Below are 8,395 nucleotides of genomic sequence, written 5' to 3'. Positions count from 1 at the left end.
AGCAGTTTTGTTCTTTACATGTGACTGTGATTTTCATCAAGTCAAACATAGTGCAGCTCTGATACTTTGTGCCAAACGCGGGGGGAAATGCACATATCAATAATTTCAGAATAACATGTTTTAGGGATTAAATATTCTTGATTGAAACATAACTTGCAAACAAATGTATTTCTTATCAGAAATAAATGTCTTACAAATAAAAACTAACGCAATATACTGTATACTGTATGGACATGGTGTATAGAAATGACCTCTCATGTGAACCTTCAAGTGTCCTCGCACTGTCTGTTGTTGCCTTTGGTTGAACATTCTATGGCATTCTTTCAGCATCAGTAATCTCATCCTATGCACTGTAATTGCACATATGTACCCGTCACCATATCAAATATACATTTATTAACATGATGTCTGGATGCATGTTGTCCAATAAACAAACACAAACGTAATAGCCTTGTCAAATGTTGTTTTTATACCTATCGTACGGATACAGTAACTTTTAAGGGAACAGACATGAGTATTGTAATGTTTTAAGCTCTAGTGTGTACAAGTCTCCCTCGCCGCGCAAGCGTTCACACGCCACATCTATTTCTATGGGCACAAGCACTGTTTATGACACAAACTGTTCACACCCCTCTTGTTGGTGGAGAGAATTTTGCAGGTTCAAAGCTTATTTCCTGGATTTCTACACATTTTGTCATGGGGTGCAAAGAAAACTTTGCCGTTTTAAAGCAGATTTGCTTGCAATTCTATACATTTTGCCATGTCTAATATGTTTTCATGTGTTATTTGAGTGACAAAAAAATTACAACAATATGTATGGGCTAAAAAACAAAATAAAAAAACGTTAGCTGACATGGGCTAGTTGATCTGGACATTTCTGACAAGTTATAAATAGCTCTCTAAGGTATGCAATGACTAACATGACAAGAGGAACTGATGATGCACTACCCAATTTTGAAATTGCACCTTAGGCATTCTACTATTACAACTTTCAAGAGTACGTTTAAAGCCGGACTGAGTTCCTGAACAAAATATATATATATATATATTATTGTAATTTTGTGGGTGGGGGGGACCCCGCGCCACCCCTGCCGACCCCTTGCGCCACCCCTAGCGGGCGCGCCCCACAGTTTGGGTACCATGTGTTATGTTGTGAGCCAATAGGTGATATACACATTCATATAAGATGGTCTCAAAATCTACTCAGGGAAGTTACTAGAATGTGACAGAAATTAGGAAATTATACAGAATTGTGTAGCTGCTTTCTAATGAGGTTTGAATATGAATCTTCCAGCTGCTTTCTGTGACAACACCATTAGTGTTGTGGCTGTATCTATACGGTTTAATCCCAACAGGGCAGATGGTGGCCCTCCCTTCAGACAGACGTAAGGAGCTCTGGGTCCCTGGGACTCACATCCCAGCATGTGTAGACAGGACAACTTCTTATACGTCTGGCAGACATCATTAAGAGATAGCCCTGGGTGATATGGACAAAATCCATATCGCAATAAATTGCCTGAATTGATGCAATAACGATAAATAGTACGATACGTTTATAACAATGTGCACCACCGTTTAAAAAAAAGATCCTTTAAACTATTACTACTAGTTTGATGGTTGTATGGGTCCCATTAACAATCACCCATAGTAGCAAACTTATTTAATTTCAAACTTCACATTTCTCTAGTATAGGCTACTTGTTGTAATAAACTACATCAGCAAAATGCCTGCGATAAGTGATCGGTATGGTCGGTGTCGATAGTTTTCAGTTTATCACCCCACTTCTGTTACGAAACATCCCAATGTTCAGTAAACCATACAGTGATGGAAAAGGAGACAGACTTGGTAGGAGACAGACTGGGTAGGAGACAGACTGGGTAGGAGACAGACTGGAAATTGGAATGTCAACGTTCTTGGTCCATTTCACTTTCTTTTCAGCCTACTATATTAAATCCCATGGGAAGTCATACCAGAGAGGAGAGTGAATTGAAAGTTCTGTTTTAGGTGACTATAATTATGAATCAATTATTCATATGGCAAAGTTCCAGGAAACCTGTATGAAATTCCCACCCACAGCCTCTAGGGTCTGAACTACAGAATGGAACTTCTTTCTGCCCTGTTTCCTAACATGATGCAAATGATAAAGACAGTGAATACTCAAGTGTGATTGATAAAGTGACATTATCTGAAGCTAAATCAGCAGTAAAACATATGGCTATGCAGTTGTATGAAAATATATTTTCAAGGGATGGATGGGTGGTATATTAACCTGACAGCCAACCTAGCATTAGTATTATATCACCATGAATGTAAAATCAATATTAATAGTGTCAAATCAATACACCACAGTAAAGGCAAGGTTCTTTTGGAAACAGATGAAACATAGTTGACAATAATAAGTTACTGTCCCATTGCAAATGAAATCTGTCATTTGATCACGCGGCTTAATTTTCTATGAAACCAAGCAACTAAGCTAAACATATTCAAATTCCTACACAGTATTCTTCACAGATACTTTGTTTATTCTTATTTCACCAGTTACTGCCCAAAGGGTTCCTAAATCTCTGGTTGTTTACGTGTCAGAATCCTACTTGATGATATTGTGTCTTGACCAGCTGATGACCCGAGAGGTTCTAACATGGAGGCTCTCACTGAATTCTGAGTTTAGTTCCAAACAAGGCATGCCTTCTCTTTACCCCTCTGACAGTGACAGGGCTATGACTCACACACAGGGAAAGCACTCCCTTTCTCCCTCGAGGTCCTCCATCTCACAACACGAGTCTGGCAGACTGTCTATAACATTCCCCTAAGGGGACTTTGGCAGACACTAGTTGCTGGCTTTAGCTGGCCAAAGATCTCTCAAAGGACTCTAATGGCGCTAAGGGAGAGCTCCAGAAGTGATGAGACAGAAGGGGATGGATGTGACTGGCAGTACAATTCAGACTTTTAGACAGACTTTGGATCATATTGATGACTGTATATTTGGTCCCCTGGGAGAAGAACAGAAATTAATTGTTTACTTGATCATAAGAACTTATTTTTTTAAATGCTGGTAAATAGCCAAAGAATACAATAAACTGAAATGATGATGTAATGGATCTAAAAGAGGAAATGGTGCCCATACACCACAGTGCTGTTTATAACGGCTTTCTTTCAGCAGTGCAGATATGCAGAAACTAATTAAAATTGAATGATGGTAATCTATGCCTTTATTCCTTTTCCATCTTTTTTCTTTTGCATATCCGGTTTCCTAACTCCTTATCGCCCTTCATAGACTGTAACACATACCATCTTAGCAAAGAGAAGAGTCAAAATAAATTATATTCTAGGGGACTACAAAATCGAATAATATCGACATCCCTTTGAAAACATCTAGACAACTTTCCAGACAATGAAAAAAAGAAATCCCTGAGACACATTTTAAGTTTAGCATATTTTTGTGGATAGAGTAAGACTCAACACTTCTGTTTTAAAGATTCATAGAACATGTTATTCTCCTGAGATTTGCCAAGCCGTTTAAAGTATTTATATTTGTTCGAAGAGAAACAGAGGTCGGTGCCGTTTAAGATGAGGGAGGATGATTTGTTTTTTTATGAGCACGGGCTTATTTCTATTACAGCATATTGGATGACTGCCATTCATATTCCATTCACCCAGCTCAATGTAACATCAATAGGTGTAGGCTACTATAAAATACTCAAAAATGTCCTGTACCCATCATGAGTTTGCTACAACCTAGCCTATTATTTAAAGTTTACAATGTAGGTGCACAGGTAAAGAGAATGTTGAGTAATCACGGTGACAGTGACACATTCAATACTGCCATGCACACTCTTGCCTGCATCTATCTGATCTAGGGTGTAATCATTAGTCCAACAGTTGCAAATTTGAGTTTATATTGGACAAGTATGTTTATCTCCGTTTCATTCCGTTTGCTTCCATTTAAGAAAGGTTTTCAACAGAATCGACGGAATGAATACACCCCTGATCACACACAAACAGCTCACTTTCATAGCTGCCACATAAAAACAGCATGATCACTTTGCTCATTGTATATATAATTCCTTCTTGCAACTATATATGTGCTTTCCTCCTCTCTCCTTTTTCCTTCGCTTGTGGACTTCAGTGCACAACGCGTCAGCTGTCTGTGACCAGGCGGAAAAACCTTTCCAGGCCAAACCTTCATATTATGACCGCTAACCGCTACACACAGCCTACATCATTGTCACTTCATAGTCAACTAGAACTATTAGAACTTAGTAAACCCGCTACAATCATGCAGTACAGTGTAGTCAGAAAACAGTTAAGCAGTTACACCAATATATTAATAAAACCAAAAGCTTACCTTGACTTGGAAGAGTTCCAGTGTTGGATAGCTATAGCTAGCTAGCTAACATAGCATGCCTCTCTGTTTGAGCCGGGTGTTTGAGTAGGCTAAACTAGCTAGCTGCATAAGCAGTTTAGCCGTTACACCGGTGGGCCCCGGTGGGCCCCGGTGGCAATAAATTAATAAAACCAAAAGCTTGCCTTGACTTGGAAGTTCCAGTATTGAATAGCCATAGCCAGCTAGCTAACAAATCATCCCTTTCTGTTTGAGGTGGGTGTTTGAGTAGGCTAAACTATTTAGCTGTATTTGCTAGCTAAGTAAATGTGAAAGTAAAAAAACACAACCAAATCTCTCTCTCTCTCTGTGTTGCGTTTCCTTAATTTAGGAAGAAATGAATGTTCAAAACTGTTCAACTATTGTCTTTCTCTCTCTTTGAGTCAACTACTCACCACATGTTATGCACTGCAGTGCTAGCTAGCTGTAGCTTATGTTTTCAGTACTAGATTAATTATCTAATCCTTTGATTGGGTGGAGAACATGTCAGTTCATGCTGCAAGAGCTCTGATAGGTTAGAGGACATACTCAGGAAGTTGTCATAACTACTGTGTAAGTCTATGGGGGGTGAGAACTATGAGCCTCCTAGGTTTTGTATTGAAGTCAATGTACCCAGAGGAGGACAGAAGCTTGCTGTCCTCCGGCTAAACATGGTGCTACCCTACAGAGTGCTGCTGAGGCTACTGTAGTCCTTCATTGCAAAACATTGTGTTTTAATCAATTATTTGGTTAAGTGAATCTGTATTTAGTATAGTTTTATCTAAAAAGGATATATTTTTTTCTGTTTCACTATTTCGATTTTTATGAAATTCATTGAGGAGGATGGTCCTCCCATTCCTCCTCTGAGGAGCATCCACTGAAGAGAAAGATGAAATGGTTGGACGGTTTTTAAACAGGATCTACGTTTGGAATAGTGCCTGCAGGTACTGAATTACTGAGAGGCAAGAGAGCAACTGGGGGTAAGCCTGGGACTCGTTCCCCGAAAGGCGATGCAGAAGGTTGCTCGTCTCTTAATTAAACGTTTAGACTTTTGGTGCTTGTCTCGGGAAGGGGAGAATGTGCCCAGCCTCAATAATGATTAATTCATGCATCTCGGACTGCCTACCAATGATGGGTCCAATCAAGCAGCCGCCTACACTATGAATATATGATAAATTATCCCACTTCGTCTTTACCAACTATTATTGCGGCATAATACATTAATCAACCTTTATTTTCCATTAATTTTCAATCAACCTTTGGATTCCAAACAAAGCAGTGAAATGTTTATTAGATACTTATCAGCCAAATATTAATTTTCAATCGTTTTATGTTGTTTGTTTTCTAGAACTGCATAATGATCTACATTCTTACCATGATAATTCCATGTGTTGACCCTAATTCCAAGCTATCTACTAGGGTGATATAAAAGATAAAAAGATTACATTAATGATTAATGACCAATCTGTGAAATGAGGTTTGACCTGGCTGGCATGTGCTGCTCCTCAAACAACTGAGTCAACATCAACATCTGTTCCTGGTGCATATCCTTTCAGCAGACAGGCTGAAGACTTGCTGCTAGGGAGCCATTTCTCTTACAACTGTGTGTTACAAATCAAAAGTAAAACATGGTAGTGTTGATTTGGTGTTACTCTGCATTTAACCGTAAGCCCATAAAATTCAGATTCCATGCTTGAATGACTGGATTGTGAAAAACAAACCGACTCACAGTCACAGCGAATGGACCTCTGCTACTGCCTGGTGCCTAGAGCACAAGTCAATAACGGAACATCTGTAGGGACTTCTGAAGATTAACAAAACAACACAAGCCGCTTTTAGTAACACCTATGTCAAACGCAATCACTCTCGCAAGAACGTTCAACATCAACCTGTTATAAAATAGCCTACTGCGATATTTCCAAGACACAGGCAACTTGTTTAATCATGGATTCAAGGAAGACAGCCTCTATGTACAACAGAGCTCCATTGGGACTCGGCTTGTAAGTCTCTCTTGCTGAGTTGAGAGAGAGCTTGTTGATGTGTCACATTTCAGCAGGGAATTGACTCATTATTCAGTACTGTAACTTCTCATTTGTGGAGGTTAATGTCTTAAAGAGCAGTTATGATGGTAAAGGAGAGCAGTGCAGCTAAAGGGCACAGAGTGTACAGACAATTAAGCAATCAATGCAAGCTGCATATTAATGACATTGAAGTTACTAGTGATAGCTAAAAACTTGTACTTGGAATTGTGTTTGGGTACAATGACTGTACATGTTGGTGAATAGTTTGAGTACATGCAAAACTACAAGTGTGGATGCAAGTCATCCACAGTAAAATGTAATAACTTTTTGGTAATTACCAACTTAATTATGTTAAGTTATTGTATGCCTGGGAATCTCAGGGCCAGTGAAACATATCAAAGCTCTCGGTGGCAGTTACGCAGACACTAAGGCTTTGAGACAAGTCTTTAACTGTAGTCCTGTTCCAATATTGGCCTTGAAAGTTTTTATCACAGAGCCCAGAGATGCGAGACAGCCAGCACGGTCATAATATTCATCAGAATATTATTCACACTGCCGGCCAACCAACCAGGGCAGGATCCAACTGTCCTGTCATCTCCCTCAGGGAGCCTATCTGAAACAAATTGAAAATGTTCTTTTAGGGTGTAGCGGTTTCGGTTTCAATCTGTGTCACTGTCACAGGAAAGGCAGATGCTGCCAGCAAAGGGTCCCTGTCACAGGGTGATGGGACATCCTACCAAGATCTGGTCTGGACTGCAGCTGTGTGGCACATACGGACAGGCCTCCATTAACACACTGAAGTAATGTCCTGAATACCACTTGTCTAGTTGTTCTTGCAAGTGAAACAGGGGAAATAACAATACGTCCAGTTAAAACACTATTTCATTACCAGAAGATAGGAAATTTAAAACCATTTTGTTACACAAGTGGCCAGCCATCCTTGGTACGTGGACAACATCATTGGCGAGGTAATCACTCGTGGACAGACTACGTAAACATAAATGGTATTGTAGATCTGTCATGATACGAAAAGGTTTGATAACGAGCATTAGTTCCGATGCTTTGGACAAATCACGATTTTCTCTTCTTTCGAAAAACATAAGGGGATGGGACATTTGGCCAATAGACTTGCCTGTAACTCAGAGAGAGGGTGGAGCTCTTTGTTCCGGTTCCGATCCTCGTTCTCTTAATACGGACCCAGAACTTAATTGGAGGTAAAACAGTATGCCATCCATTATAAATAAATCATCCCAACATGGACAAACCACTTTCCCATCACATAGAATATGTGGAGGGAAGCAAATCACAAAATACAAAATACATTTTTTAAATAAACTCAGCAAAAAAAGAAACGTCCCTTCTTCAGAACCCTGTCTTTTAAAGACAATTTGTAAAAATCCAAATGACTTCACAGATCTTCATTGTAAAGGGTTTAAACACTGTTACCCATGCTTGTTCAATGAACCATAAACAATTAATGAACATGCACTGGTGGAACGGTCTTTAAGACACAGTTATGAAAACTTAGGACACTAAAGAGGCCTTTCTACTGACTCTGAAAAACACCAAAAGAAAGATGCCCAGGGTCTCTGCTCATCTGTGTGAACGTGCCTTAGGCATGCTGCGAGGCATAAGGACTGCAGATGTGGCCAGGGCAATAAATTGCAATGTCCGTACTGTGAGACACCTAAGACAGAGCTACAGGGAGACAGGACAGACAGCTGATCGTCCTCGCAGTGGCAGACCACGTGTAAAAACACCTGCACAGGATCGGTACATCCGAACATCACACCTGCGGGACAGGTACAGGATTGCAACAACTGCCCGAGTTACAACAGGAACGTACAATCCCTCCATCAGTGCGCAGACTGTCCGCAATAGGCTGAGAAAGGCTGGACTGAGGGCTTGTAGGCCTGTTGTAAGGCAGGTCCTCACCAGACATCACCGGTAACAACGTCGCCTATGGGCACAAACCCACCGTCGCTGGACCAGACAGGACTGGCAAAAAGTGCTC

The sequence above is a fragment of the Salvelinus namaycush genome, chromosome 31, assembly GCF_016432855.1.
Source record: "Salvelinus namaycush isolate Seneca chromosome 31, SaNama_1.0, whole genome shotgun sequence".
NCBI classification, from domain to species: domain Eukaryota; kingdom Metazoa; phylum Chordata; class Actinopteri; order Salmoniformes; family Salmonidae; genus Salvelinus; species Salvelinus namaycush.
Note: the sequence above shows the minus strand (reverse complement) of the source record.